The 15888-nt window shown below is 33.8% G+C and overlaps 1 protein-coding gene across 1 annotated transcript in view; it reads right to left on the bottom strand.

Annotated features, from left to right (window-relative positions):
- The window catches only part of LOC141453154 (homeotic protein antennapedia-like), a 1160806-nt gene extending 1145249 nt beyond the window's left edge, over positions 1–15557 (bottom strand). The window contains exon 1 of the transcript XR_012457808.1: positions 14155–15557. The gene's annotated coding sequence lies outside the window, so the exon portion shown is untranslated. The remainder of the gene's footprint in view (positions 1–14154) is intronic.
- Between the last annotated feature and the right edge of the window lie 331 nt (positions 15558–15888).

The raw sequence follows: 15888 nt of genomic DNA, 5'->3' as shown, positions 1-15888 counted from the left end.
TTCGTCCAACGCTGCTCTAGTTTGTTGATCCCTTCCGAATAATAGGATTTGTCCAAATCTGAAAAATAGCCATTCGTTTCTGCAATCACCTCCTCGTTTGAATAAAATATTTTTCCCGCCAGCCATTTCTTCATATTGGGGAACAAATAGTAGTCCGAGGGAGCCAAGTCTGGAGAATAGGGAGGATGTGAAACGAGTTGGAATCTATTTCCATTAATTTTGCGACCACAACTGCTGAGGTGTGAGCTGGTGCGTTGTCGTGATGGAAAAGGACTTTTTTGTGGGCCAATCGTGGGCGTTTTTCTTGCAGCTCGGTTTTCAAGCGGTCCAATAACGATGAATAATATGCACCTGTAATAGTTTTACCTTTTTCCAGATAGTCGATGAGGATTATTCCTTGCGAATCCCAAAAGACAGTCGCCATAATCTTTCCGGCCGAAGGAACGGTCTACGCCTTTTTTGGCGCAGATTCCCCCTTGGTAACCCATTGTTTAGATTGTTCTTTGGTCTCAGGAGTGTAGTGATGTATCCATGTTTAATCCACAGTGACGAAACGACGCTTAAAGTCCTGCGGATTCTTCTGGAACAGCTGCAAACCGTCCTTGCAACACTTCACACGATTTCGTTTTGTTTTTGGTCAAGCGTGAGCAATCGCGGCACCCATCTTGCGGATAGCTTTGTCATGTCCAAGTGTTGATGCAAAATATTATGTACCCGTTCATTCGAGATGCCCACAGCACTAGCAATCTTACGCACCTTCACTCTTCTGTCATCCATCACCATATCATGTATTTTATCAATGATTTCTGGAGTAGTAACCTCAACAGGGCGTCCAGAACGTTCAGCGTCACTTGTGCCCATATGGCCACTCCGAAAATTTTGAAACCACTTATAAACTGTTCTAATCGAAGGTGCAGAGTCACCATAATGTTTATCAAGCTTCTCTTTAGTCTCCTCAGGCGATTTGCCTTTCATAAAGTAGTGTTTAATCAACACACGAAATTCTTTTTCGTCCATTTTTTGAAAATCACTCGACTTCCTCGATTCAAACGAATGCCAAACACAAAGAAATAGACCGATCTGGCTGAAACTTGGTGTGTGTTCTTCCAAGAGATGCTACTAACTAAACATAACCTCGATACGCGCCAGTAGTGCTATCTCTCTGACTTTGCACGGACTTTTCAAACGACCCTCGTATGTAATAAATAAAATCAAGAAGACCTGCGAGATGTGGAGAGATAGAAGGAACGTTAGAGTTCTCAAAACATCAGAAAATGAATCAGCTGCGAAAGCAAGAGTTAGAACCATTGTAAACTCTATTTCAAAAACATTAGCCTCATATGTGCGCTCATTAGCTATTCATACACCGGAACTTCTTAAATGTTTTATTTTTATTCTTTATTTTAATATAAATATATATATTTTTTAATCTGATAATAAAACTTTAATTTAAATAAAATTAAAACAAAAAGAATTTAGTTCTACGCAAGTAACTTCATTATGGATAAATTTAGGATTTTGTCGCAAACGTTTTAATCAATGTTTTCAGTATACAAAGTAGAGGAATTATTAACTATTACTGTTCATATTTTACCATTTCTTCAGATATAAATTTTTTTATTAAATATTAGCACGCATTATAACGTCACTTATCATGAATGTCCTGCCAGCTCACCAGTACGTCGAGAACGGATTGTTTTTTTTTAAATATTTTGACATGTAATTTGTATAATTAACAAATCTACAAATTAATAGCTTCACAGCTTCAGAGAAATGTTGAAAGAGATCAAATCTAAGTTGACACCCAGTTGTTTAGGCTAAGATAAATGTGATAATTAGAGCTAACCGATTACCAGCTGTTCACAAGGCCAGCTTAAATATCCAGCAAAAATTAGAGAGAATAACTCCCATCTATTATTGAAAGATTTATTTTAAATAAAGTAATCTTAATTGAAGAACTGTTAGACTAAACCTGTACGCAAAGAAATTGTTTTAAAAACTTAGCAAAGCTAGTTTCTATTCTAGATTATTTAAGTTTGAGTTATATTCGCTAGATGGCAGCATTACATTTATACGTATGATGTCGCATTGCGAGTGTCAATGCATTTAGTGATCAACATCTTAATATCATTGAAAGCTTAAAAATTGGTTACTACCAAAATAATTTTCGATTTTAAAGTGAGCTTCAGCATCTGAAAATGTTAAGGTGCTTTTATTTTGTTGCATGTTTAGTCCAATCAATCAAATATTGTAAAAAAAGTAGCTGTGAAAGGGCCTCAAATAATTAATTTATGATTTTATAATAAAACCGGGAATTTTTAATAATTATTTATAAGGCATTTGCAATCGTAATTCCTGTTATTTTCAGCAAATTCTTAAGCAAAATTAACCGACAAAATGTCAGAGAACAAACCGATCATTAAGGTATTACGAGTATACTCTCTCAAGTTTTGGACGTAATCTAAGATTGTAACCGTTTTAAAGGAATTATTTTCTGTAATTCTGACAAGTCAAAGAGTTTGTGAAAAACGTTTTCTATTAAATTCCGTTAAATTTAATCGCATTTTATTCAAACGATTTTTGTTATTGTTTATTTTGTTTAAAATTATCAGTTGTAATGCCAAAAATGTTCTTTAAATCTAAGGATTTGTGGAAACCGAAACTACCCATTACCGCAAGAGTCCCTAAATTGTGCATATACAGTAAATTGGTTTTGAAGAAATCCAAAAATTTGTATAAATAAAAAAAATAAAATAAAATTTATTAAATTAACTGAAGGAGCAAGAATGTGTCTCGAGATAATAAATATGGATCAAACAAAACATGATGACCTCGAGGCTAAAGTGAACGGTTGCATATTTTATTCGGCTTACTATGCATGCATTCAAGATGGTGGAATGCTTCAAGAACTTAGAACTAAGTGTAACCATCAAAACCACAATGGCAGCAAGAACCAGAGGTATGTTTGCCTAGCAAAGGATATTAAAATATCGTTATCTTTTTACAATGGCCGATAGAGATAGATAGAGTGAAATATTGCCGATCGTGAGATGGATCCTTACGAAAGAAATGATAAAGAGCTCTATTGTTGTGGGAAAGAAGTGAGGTTAGGGAAATGTTTGATCTGAAGTTTCGTAAAGAGAATTTTGAAAATCCACACAAATAAGAGTATTGCAAAGAGTTTCAGGAGATCGATATTGTTACAAATGTGGAGAGAGTAAGATTGATAATGGCTTGGCCATGTAGAAGAGATGCTTGAGCTTGGAATGGAGGAGCCTGGTGCCTGAAAGAAAGACCAAAAGCTACATGAATATAAAAATGAATGTCCAAAAGTTGAGAGCAAGATGATGGTGGACAAGAGAAAGATCTTCAGGAACGGCTGTGTCACTGCTGGGAAAGTCAAGTTACTTCAGGAGCAATGGCTCCTATCAGTAAAGTAAATATGTTTAAATTTTGTCACGGTAACACCATTTTTTCTGTCTTTTACGAATAATGTAACAAAATGGCAGTTAAAATCGATCACCAATTAAAAGCCATGATCGATCTTATCACGTGTCAGGTGAGTTAGTCAGGAAGTCCAACATATTGACAATAATAAAGCGCACTTAAGGACTATAAATATGTACACTTCATACTGGCGGCGATTGTTTTTCAATAGTGTGTCAAGCAATAAACAATTGTGCAAATATTTACAAACTTTATCCTATGGGATACCACTGCTATTGTTTCAGTAAAATAGCAGCGTTGCATGAAAATATTTTTTATACACTTTCATATACTTGTGGCTAAGGTTTGAGAGTCACTCGCTGTTTACTAATCAAAAATAATCTAGCAAACACGTTCAATAGATGAAGCGTATTGCACATAGTTAATTGCCACGATTTATGAACACTGCCGAATATTAACACGTAGAGAACTGAGCACAAATTGATTAATTTCACTTTTATGCTCTTGTCACATGGAATATTGTTCTTAATGAATAAACAGTCTAGAAAGTGTGTTTAGGGTTTTGGGCATCAGAAATCTCGATAAGATCCTAAGTCAATTCCATATGACTCTAATATACTCACTACTCCAAAAACGTTAGTCGTTAAATCTTAGGATTACAGCAAAAGCGAGGCTTAAGAATAGGTTCTGCATTCACTCTAACCAAATTAACCCTCTCTAGCCAAGATTTAGGAGCATAGCTTAACCCAACCATTGCGCCCGTTGTCTTCTTGTTGGGGATAGCCAACAAGAAGACAGGAGACGGAGGATTTAGAAGAAAAGGGACATTCCAGCAGATTTCTCCTAAGAAACCAATTGTAACATCTTATCTTTATTCCCTAAACATCTGCACTACCATCATTCATCAATCACCACCCTTCTAGCTCGGGATTGTCAACATATAATTATGAATCTAGTGATTTCTACAGTTTATCTTAACATGATTCTGTTCTTAATTACCTCCATTTTTTAATCTTTTCTTCCCTTACTCAAGATCAACAATAAAGTTTCTTACTTTGCGAAAACTATCCACAGACTAGCCTAACCTGGAACTGAGAGAATTTAAGAACCATAAGAAAGGGCTAGCTGATCGACCCTGCAGACTACAGTGACCTGATTGTCACTAATCTTAGATGGTTTCTTAGCTGATGAAGAGACCGATTCCTTGGCCGTTATGGGCGACTTGAGTTTGTACCGCTTACAGAAGTTTGTGGACATTGCCAGCCAATTGCAATGGATCCTTAAGGATATGGGATGTCCATTTTGGCAACTCTTATATGAAGTGTAGGTCATTTAAAGAACAAGGACAACTTCCGTTTTTTATGTGAAAATCTATCTTTCGGAAAAGATTTAAGCTTAAATTTGAATTCATTTAACGTAATTCATGATAACTTGTAATACAATTTATGAATTATTTTTCACATTGGTAAAATTAGTTAAATTTCACATAATAAAAACATTCTTTATTTGGTACTAATAGAGTTAAAAACTGTGTGCTAACCTCAAAGGCTAATTATAATGTTTTTTAGGTTTTGATTGCTTGAATTCTGAGTGGTACAAATTGGTTTTGCAAGTAAAACAATAGGTAGTCAAAGTTGTTTTTAAGAGTTTAGTAGTAAAGTAGGCGAACAGATTGTTTAGAATCTGTTCTGAAATTAAAACTGTTTTCTGTCTTTGCAGTGTAAATCGTTTTCTATAACATTCTTTTTGTATTCATTTAATTTCAAAGATTAGATTTGATTGTACGACCAACTTCTTCAGTTCGGGTCCTTAAGATAAAAAAAGGGAAGTCTTTACGTGTGGAATGTGTTAAAAGATTTCAATTTAATAGACAATTGAAAGAAGACAATCCAAGCAATTAATAACACGACTTTATTTGTAATTAAAGAATATAATTCGTCGTTAGATCCAAAGAAACCATAACTTAAATGCTTATTATTTCAGATGGTCTTTACGTGCGACTACCGATCAGTTATTGTTGTGGAAGGTGGCTACCAAAAAACTTTACCTAATTACCAAAAAAAAAAAAAAGTCCAAGGCCTAGATAGAGAATCGAACTTAGAACCACAAGAACACATTGCCATCACCGCTTTAAAATGCTTGGCTACAATGGCGCCTCTAAGACTTGAGTAATTATCAAGTAAATATCAGCCGCACGCTACTTTTTAACTCTGCTAAAAGAGCGTATAAAAAAAATTAATAACATTCATTACAAAGTGCGCTTACAGCATGCGCCACTAGAAGGCAGTAGGGTAGCGGAGGAAAGGGAACAGTGAATAGAGAAAAAGAAGGTGAATGATGTGTAGCAGAGGTAATAAATAAAATGTAGAAGCTAGAGAACGTCCGGTTACGGGGGCTCAGAGTATCTCTCTGAGATAAAGATCAAAATGATCTGAATGCCAGTCTTTAGTTCGGCTAGTCCTTGGCACGGTAGACGAGAGAGCTTACCATCTAATATTAGTTTAGAACGCTAATAAATGATTTAATTATATTTTGATTCAATTTAAAAAAAAAACTGCCTATAATCTCCGTTTTCTCAAATAATATTCCTTGGACATTCTTTCCCACTGTTTAGTTTGCAATTTTTATCTTTGCTTTTACAACTTTCGCTTTGTTCAAATTCAGTTTTAGTAAGTTTGAATTGAAATAGCTTAAACTTCTTCACTGTAGTTTCCCTGTAAATCAGAGATCTTATTGACAAACTCAATCGACTTTATCTACTGTAATTAGAGCACTTATCATTGCTTGAAAAAAGTATTAGCTCAACTTTCAGTCGCACTCAACAAGAATACAATCATGGAAGTATTAGTTACCTTCTCTACCACAGGATATTTTTGATACAAAATTAAGTGTCAGCAACATTCGGCCATTAACAAACTAACCTTCAACAATTTATTGAAATCCACAAGCTACAAATTTTCTAAAATCTCTAAAGTTTTATTTACGGAAAGCATGCATATTACAATTAGCATTACAGTAATGATAACAGTTAAAAATTCAGAAATCTAGATCTTTTAGTCCTCTATAGTTATCCGATTTTAATGAGATTACTTAGGTAGAAAGATTATTGCCAATATCTATAATAATTTTTAAGTATTTTTTAGGCAAAGTTTTCGTCTATGGTCATATTCAGGGCTGTGGAATCTATATTACAGTTACAGATTATAATTTAACATTAATTTGATGCAAAAAAACTGTTTACAAAAAAAATTATTTACCTTATGCACGTTAATAAAATTATATTTTTACCATTTTAACCATCAAAGTTTGGTGAGTCTTTTGTCCAGGAAAGAGATACAAACGATATACACAGCAAAAACAGAAAACAGTTTAAATTTCAGAAAAAATTCTGTTCGTCTACTTTACTTACTATACACGTAAAAACAACTTTGACAACCTATTATTTTACCTACAAAACTTATGTGATTGAAACGAGAAGATTTAGTCTCTTACCACTCAGAATTCAAGCAATCAAAACCGGAAAAAAACGGAAACAAAATTTAACACTAAATATCTCGTTTTCTGCTCGATAGATTTTTACTAAAATTTACACGATTATAGACAATAGTAGTCTCCATATACAGGTAAAATATAAACAAAATCTACCGAGTAGTTTTCGAGATATTTGGAGTTAAAGTTTTTACTTTATAGAACGGAAAAAAACATTAATAATTAGCCTTTTAGGTTAGTACACCGTTTTTAACTCTATTAGTACCAAATAAGTACTGAGTGCGATCTGTTTTTGAAATGTTCTGGTTCGTTTAGAATGTTTTAATAAGCCCTGAAGATGACCTAGTCCCTAGGTCGAAAGCTTGGTAAAAAATAAATAATTTTTCTTCCTTCTGAATTAATGAATCCAGACACCAAATACGGTGAACAATATTCTACGAAATTGCTACATATAAACAGACGTGGCTATCAATTTTTTAATTTCAAAGGACTTTAAAACACGACATTTCTGATGGATCTTAATTTCACGTCAGTGAAATAGAACTTAATAATGGGAAAAGATAAGAAGTTCTGAAAATAAAAAGTGCAAGATCTAAAAATTGCAGAGATCATTGAAACTTTGATTGAAATAGAGCCTGGAATTCCACTACTAGTTTGGAAGATTTGGGAAGAAGCTCTTCTTTAATATTCACGTTTCGGAAGGCATTGTCTTCATATCAGCATTGATCCAGTGGGTGAGTAGAAAGATAATAATAGTGGACGAGAGGCAATACAGGGCTGTCTAGAAGTAACGCCATTCATCTCCACGAACAGGAAGGGTAAATCGGGTTAGTACTTGATAATCTATAAAGGGGTGGAGGTATGCCCTGTCTAGCGGTGAGTGCCTAAGTGAACACATAACACTCTGCCCTTAAAGGTCGTACTTCTAGTTCAACTACCAACCTGACCTGTAACTGGCTGCTCAATTAGGTACCATCATATAACCTCGACAAGTTCATGAACTAACCTGTACAATCTTTTTTATGTTATTGCCCGATATGAGTTATTATAGTCTTGTTTTTATAGAAGTCCTTCCATATTATAGATCAATCTATTGGGATTAATTTATCTATGAATCATATTAGTTCATTATCTCTTACCACTTGTATGAGGAGCTATTGCGATCGTGCTGTTATCGATTTTGAGTTATTGTGGACTTCAAAGTACAGTTAAAATAATTGCCATTTTTATAAAACAGGTCTTAACGTCCAACTAGCCCAAATAGGTATCTTGGACGGGGCCTAGAATACTTCGAAGTATGACTGAGCATTTCTTAGAACGAGAGAAAGAGTCGGTCGGTGGAGGGTGTGGATTTAGTCAGCATAACTCAAGACGAAGTGCCTGGATTTAACCTACACGATAAACTTTTGGAACTACCTCTCCTGAAAACGGCTATAATTTATTCTTAAAAATTCATTTTACTAATTGAAAACATGGAAATAGAAAATTTTATCTGAAAAAATTAACCCAAAGCTATAATGACCTCAAAAATCGCTTTCGTCAAAGATCTGGGGAAAAGTTAACTTCTCAAATTTCATTTCTCTAATTCTTTTTAAGCTCATTCTATTCCTTTAATCGAACTACTACTTTTTTTCCATTTACCAGGCAATGCTCCAAGGAGATTGAAGAGAGGATGGCCTCGAGATCTACTCTTATCGTGAGAGCAGTACGAGTATAGCAAAGCACGTAACTGGAGTGACACCACTAGGGGCCTTCTCAGCCCAAATAATTCTGATATTTTGCAATCAAGTACCAATATTTACTTGTTGCCACAATAGTTAAAGTTATAAATTTCAATAAAAAACCAAGATAATGCATTTAATGCATTGGTCTGGTAATAAAATCACCCAATTTTTTTTTTTTTTACAAAAGCGATTGGCTTTTTGTCAAGCTCTTGCTTCGGTGGCTAGCCTCTTGGGGAAAACCGCAGTGGCTACTTCTACAGCCACGTCTCCAAAAACAGTCCATACATACCACGGTTCCATACATAGTGATGGGAATCAATTGCTACAAAGATTGGATGCACCTATTCTTGCCACAGCCTCCACAACTTCTCGCAGAAGTAAATTTCATTCACTGAACATTCGCACGAAGGCGCCACAATTGAACTTGCTAGTTTAGACCAGTTTAACAGGGCAATGTTTTATTAATATCAGTATTACAATCTGTAATAAATGGAAATTATAATTGATTATATTTATTAATACCCAAAAAATATAAATTAATTATTGATTTATTTATTCGTTATAAGAATTACAGCCACTTGTAGAATATAAATATGCATAATGCAAAATTAAAAAAACGGATTTACAACTGCAAATCAAAATAAACCGATTATATAACCTGATATTTCTTCGTAGGTTAGTAACCAAATTAAAATGATAACGACTCTAGCAAACAATCTAATGCAAATAATAACAATCATCAAATAATCAAAAATTAATACTATAGTATGAAATTGTTATGTATAAAATATAATCACACTATTTATATAGTGATTGATTAAAACACATTTGTCAATAATTAGAAAACGAGTGATTATGTAAAAAAAATTAAAAAAATGAAGGTAAATTGCCTTAAGGCTAGCCGAACTTCCTTTAGCTAATTCAAGGTTAAAGAGATCGTGAAGTTTTGAATATTTACGGGTTAGTTAAAAGTATTGATACTTTAAGTTGCTTTTTAATTAATTATATATTTCGATCTAACAGTGGGAAAAATATAATTAATCGATTTCCGATTAATTAAAAAATGAGAAGTACGTTAAAAAGAGTTGTAAGAAAAATAAAACAATTTTAAAAATCTATTTACCAAAAGGTTATGCATAAATATATATATATTTTAAATTAGTTAATTGATTGAGAAACATTATGGAAATGTTTGCGTTAACCGAATTCATTATGGTAACAATAGTAGTTTCGTGTATGGCCGCTAGATAGCAGCACTCTATGTATTTTAAAAAAATCGTATTTTGGTTTATTATTTTTTCAATAATAGTTATTTATTTAACAAGTGTGAAAAGTAGTACTTTTCCTCACGCGAGGCAGGGTTTGCACGCACGAGCGAGCGAAGCGATGCGAGTGCAAGTGCAAATTGCCGAGTGTGAGGAAAATACTTTACACTAGAGTTAAATATTATATTTTTTCTGCAACCATTTATTAACTAATAAAATTAAAAATTTCATTTTTACAGTCTACAAAAAGTAATTTATTTATTATAAACATTTATTGTTATATTACAATTATTTACATTACTTACGTATTTACATTACTTATTACATTTTCTGCTGTTTCTTTTATTGATGGAGGAGTGTTTTCTAAACAGGCATCACTAGAATCCATTTTAAATTTCTATAAGGTAACACTATAACCTTTTTAACTGTTATAATTAAAAATATCTAATTATTTATTAAAGTATTATTTTTATTTCTATATTCCTTTCAATTTTTATTTTATTTTTTAATATTCGTTTTTTAATTATTTAAATAAAATAAATTTAAATAAGCTTATTAGAGTTTTACAGAAAATATTTTTTATGTTAATAACAAAACTTCTTATATCAAGGAAGCACAATAAAGTTTTTCCACTCACTTGTGCGGAAAGTGACACTAATGGGAATTTCCCCCCACTAGTGTGGAAAATTGGGCATTACACAGCTGATTTTAATTGAGTAATGAGAACTTCCCTACATGGTTGCAGAAAAAATATTTTATTTTTTCAACAATTATTGCATTTGCAAATTTCATAGAAAAGTTAAAAAAAAACAAAAACTAAAAACAAAAACGCTGATTAAAAAACGTGAATATTAAGTATTACTATAATACTTAAAACTTTTTATAATGATACATTATTTTGAAATTAAATTCATTAATTTTTAATGGTAAATTAGAGATTTGGCTGTTGTTACAATGCGTTGCAATGGTTGGTTGAGAACCAACATGTACCAAGTTTCCATTAAAAGTAAGATCGACGTTTCTGTCGTGTCCTTCACCAGAACTGCGGTAGGTTTATTTCAGAATAAATCCATATCCATTTCCTTAATCCATTGATGTAAAAAAAAAAAAAAGAAACGAGGATGAAATCGCATCTTCGCAACTAAATCTTCCGTCACCCCTCAACAACTCCACATTAAAAATAGTTCTTCATGTCTAGCCCTCCAACTATCTATTTTTTTTTTTAATTTTTAATTAATTACTTCTTGACTTATATCATTTATTCAACTATTTAGTGGGCTCTAATTTCATTTATACTCGTACATACTTATTTATACAAAGTACAATGTAACCGCTTATTTTTTTCAGGCGAGGCTTAACGTCCAACTACTTAATTAGATGTCGGGGACAACGGCGGCAGCACATACTTTACTATAAACATTTTTTTGTTAACAAATAAAAAGTAGCTATACGCGGGATTCGAACTGGGGATCTCCCACATACAAAGCCGCTCTTCTAACCACTAGACCAACGCTTATCCCATTTAAACGTGTATATGTAATGCATTTAAACACATTTACACTTATGTAAAATTTATATCAGCATCATAACTTTTAGTTAACCGTTCATCTTCCACACTCTCTTTCTTTGCTCATCAAAGAGGACACCAGAATTGTCCGAAACATCGAATATAAAAGAAAATTTGTATTTTTTTTGGCCCCTAACCATGAACTGTATTCATTTTGACACTTTTTATATACTATTTATAATTCTTTGAAACTATTAAATCCATCTTCATTCTCCAATCCGCGTACATTTCCACATGCATCACTTATATCACATTATAACATGCATCACATTATAACTTCGTGAGTTTAAAAGTTATATAAAAAAAAAAGGAAAAATAAGCATTTTGGAAACTAAACAGAGGTAACTTTCGACATCATAAGTCTCTTAAAATTAAATTTAGAGTAAGCAATAATTATACCTTAGAAATAGCAGGCGATCGATCTCGCCTAAATTTCGATAGAATTTGTTTTACTAACGGGGCACCTTTTTTTAGTGGAGTTTTTTTGACTTTTGCGCTTTTTTATACCTCTGCCACTCCCACGATCCGCCTAATTTTGAGGGCTATCGTGATAGTCAAAAATAATTAATATTTTAATACAATTTATTCATTACTACAGTCAATAACTAGTGGAAATCGCGCAGAGATATTGGATTAAGTATCGTTTTTGATAGTGATTTTACAATACTTACCGCGAATGCTACTGAATATTAGCCGAACAATTTTTTATAATTTTATTAATAGCTGTTGGAATAAAAAATCCTCCGAAGTGTATGTTCTTACCCCAGCTAACCCGAACAATCTCCGAACACTTACCCGAGGGATTCTAGCATAATTTCTACCTAGATTTATACGTTTAAAGTTTACGGAGACACGCGATAAAAAAACAAATACATAAAATACATAAATAAATAAAATAATATAAACTTCACGAAAGACATGGGCGAACTTCAAGATAATGTTAGCCCATAAACTATCTGTGAAAACAATACATTAATATTTAAGTTATATATTTACACAAGCGTACACGCAAAAATCTTCGTTAGATTTTGGGTATAAATAAATATTATGATTAAATAATTATTCAAATTATTTGTAGCGAAGAATTTATCAGGAAAGAAAAAAAAACGTGCCTCTAAATTTTTATTTTTTACTTGACAAAATAATTATTTCTAAAAATATTAGATTGTTTCATCTAAAAAAAAAAAATAATAATATCGCTCATTACAATGAAGAGATTGGCTACATATCAAACTTTGTAATAAAATATACAAATTTACACCTCCTTTAATTCATTTTAATTTTTTGCCGCAAGCACTTTAAATTCTTCACTAATTTGAACATTATACATTTTTTTTTGCAAATGCTATCGACGAAAACCCAGTGCGTAAATATAAACACAATTTTTGCAGATTTATGTTTATTTACTTTTTCCCCTTATACACTAAAATATGTAGCATAATAAATTTCAAAAAAAAAAATTGTATCACTTGGAAAAGATATTTTATTCATTTTATTTAATTTAAATTTTTGGTGATTTACTAAAAATTTTGGAGTAAATTTTTCAATTTATTGTGCGTTATTACCACCCTATCTAATTATATTTATTTAATTCCACGATATAAACTTATTTTAATACAAATTTTAATTAAATAAATATTATTTTACCAATTATTTTGATTTTACATTGTTTTATTTTTGCCTTTTGGCTTTCAAAAAAATAAAAATAAAAAAGAGAGATTGAAGATAAAGAGGACCTAAATGGTGATTAGATAAAGAAACAATGTTAGGAGGATGTTGTAGAGAACTACTCCAAGGTGGTCTGTGAGCCGAACTAGTAGAACAAGCGATATTTAAAGATTTATGGTACCCACGTGTAAAAGGCTAGGGGGATGCTGTATTTGGTTGTTCGAATTTAACGTAATTAATAATGAACATTTCATCCTATAAGCGATTTGTAAAAAATAAAAAAATAAATAAATAAACGATGCGGAAGAATAGAAGATGCAGTGAGCACGAAAATAATACAAAAGAATCTAGCCTGGAACAAAGTAATAATTCAATATAAAATTATGCATCTTACCACACCGGTCTAATTGCATACGACTGTTCACGATGATTAATGGAGGTTTGGTTTATAACTGGCCGAATTTTGGTTAACAAATTACAGTATTTTTTCAAAAATTATTGTATTTCAATTTAATTGAGGAAATTAATGTAAATTACTCCAAAAGTGAAAATTTTTTTATAAAAAGATCGTACTTTAACGAACTTATTTATTTATTATTGCGTACAATGACGAATTTTCCAATAACGTATTACGCTGAATGCGTGAAAATATATATTTTTCACGAAATAATATGAAATTTTCATGTGTAAATTAGTTTGTTTTTGGCGGGCCGGCTTCTGTCAAGATAGTTTGGATAGCCGACTACAGGGGTCGCCAGGGGTTGGCCTCAGTGGGTCAACAGTCAGCTGATAGCTCATTCACCCTCCCAATACATTTCTCGCTACTATTACTAGGGGGAAACCCCTTCTCGAATTCCTCTTATTGTGGCTTAACGCTATTAATTACCATCCCCATTGTAACTAGATGGCATTCACGATATAGAGGGTGTTTAATGTCTATTTTATTTGTTGATAACTAACAGCTGATTCTGATAAATACAAACAGGTCACTTACCTGCTATAGCCATCCACGGATAGAAGGTATGGTTGCCGGCTTGTTGATGTAACTGTGTACCAACTGGTGGCTGGGCGGCCGCCGTGTTGATACTGCACTGGTTCCAGGAGGCTGGCGCCAAAGAGCTGGAGGAAGTTCGAGACGCCGAACCCGGTGAGCCCCCCGCGGTATCCCCAAGATAACGTGTATCCGGCGTACATGCCGATGGACGTACCAATGGATTGGTTGAAGAAGGTGTAGACGCGGCTGAAGCACTTTGCCAGACATCTTTAACAGCCGCCGCGGCCACTACAGCCGCGTAACCATTCTGATGTGCGGGTGCACCGCCTTCTGTTTTGGAACAGTCTGGTTTGGCTGTTGTAGAATAGTTTACACTAGTCTGATTTTCATTTGATGAAGAATATAATTTACATGCAGCGGCCACTGAAGCGTCATAAGGAGAGTCCTGCGGTGGCCGACTTTGATGTAAAGAGTGATGATGGTGATGCTGACTGGAGGCATAAGGTGACATACCCAAACCCAATGGAAATCTATAAGCTGCCGCAGTCTGATCGTGATGATGTGCCGCTGTTGTACTCTGGTGATGATGCGAGCCGTAAAAGCCCGTCTGTTCGAAATAAGAGTTCATTTTGTTTACAATGCACACAGCTTGGTCACTCAGTTTTCGCGTGGCGGTTAACAAAACAAAAACAAAAATTCAGAAAATTTAGAAAATTTAGAAAATAAAAACTGTGGTTAAAAAAAAAAAAAAAACTACCGTTTTGGTCGAAAATTTCAAAAACACACTGCTTTTTCTCACAGACAGGTAGCGACGTAGGACAACCTTGTTGTTGGAAGAGTAGAGGCCCATAAAGGAGCCATAAAAACCATAAAAGACAGTAGGATAGTAGTGGGGGCTCTTTTACGATACGCAATAAAGGAGAGCGCGTAAGAGTTTGTGCTTGGAGAAAGGTGAGACAACGTGCTATCGAGAGCGCGTACGGGGAGGTACTGAGCGGCGCTGAGGAGCCATGTGAGCCAGCTGGACCTCTCTATCGCAGTCGCACTATTTACCTTCTCTGTCGCGCGCCCTTCCTCTCCTACACGGCCAGCTTTATCCGCATTCCCTGTCTTATCAGGTGGTGGGGATAACTATCCACCAATGGCGTGCAACTGTGCTCTTTAGAAGCGCCTGAGCACCGCAACCCCATCTATCGGCAAATCGCCAAACTACCAAGCGATCGCGACAGTTCCCTAGCCTCTTTTATGAACCATTAGTGGCCACTGTTATGTCTTCATTGGCCGGCATATGGACGTTTGGTTAGCAACCTAGCCTGGCATACTATACATTGTAGTTGACTACCGGGCCTTCGTACCGCAATCACAGTTAACAACCAATCAAACAGGCATAAAACAGACCGCACAAATGTCAAACCGCAGTTTTATGACCAATAAAGTTTTACGATGTGCCTGCGAGTGGGTCTGAACGGCCCTCTCGAGTACCTGATTATACTGATGGACATTTACGACCTTTTAACTAGCGCCTCATTGCCATTTATCCTCTTCCATCTCTTTCAAAACACATCATATATCTTAAGAAACAGCTTATTTGTTTTATTGTGCCACTTTAAAGTAGTCTAAATACTTGTTTACGTCATAATTACCCATCAATGGTTTACTATATAATTATACTAATCTGCGAGAAGTAGCTCATCATATACTATTGATATTGCATGCATTATTATCAATCGTCAC

This window comes from Rhodnius prolixus, unplaced genomic scaffold, assembly GCF_049639745.1.
Source record: "Rhodnius prolixus isolate KJV_2025 unplaced genomic scaffold, Rpr scaffold_3, whole genome shotgun sequence".
NCBI lineage: Eukaryota > Metazoa > Arthropoda > Insecta > Hemiptera > Reduviidae > Rhodnius > Rhodnius prolixus.
Note: the sequence above shows the minus strand (reverse complement) of the source record. Positions and strands in the feature narration are given on the sequence as shown.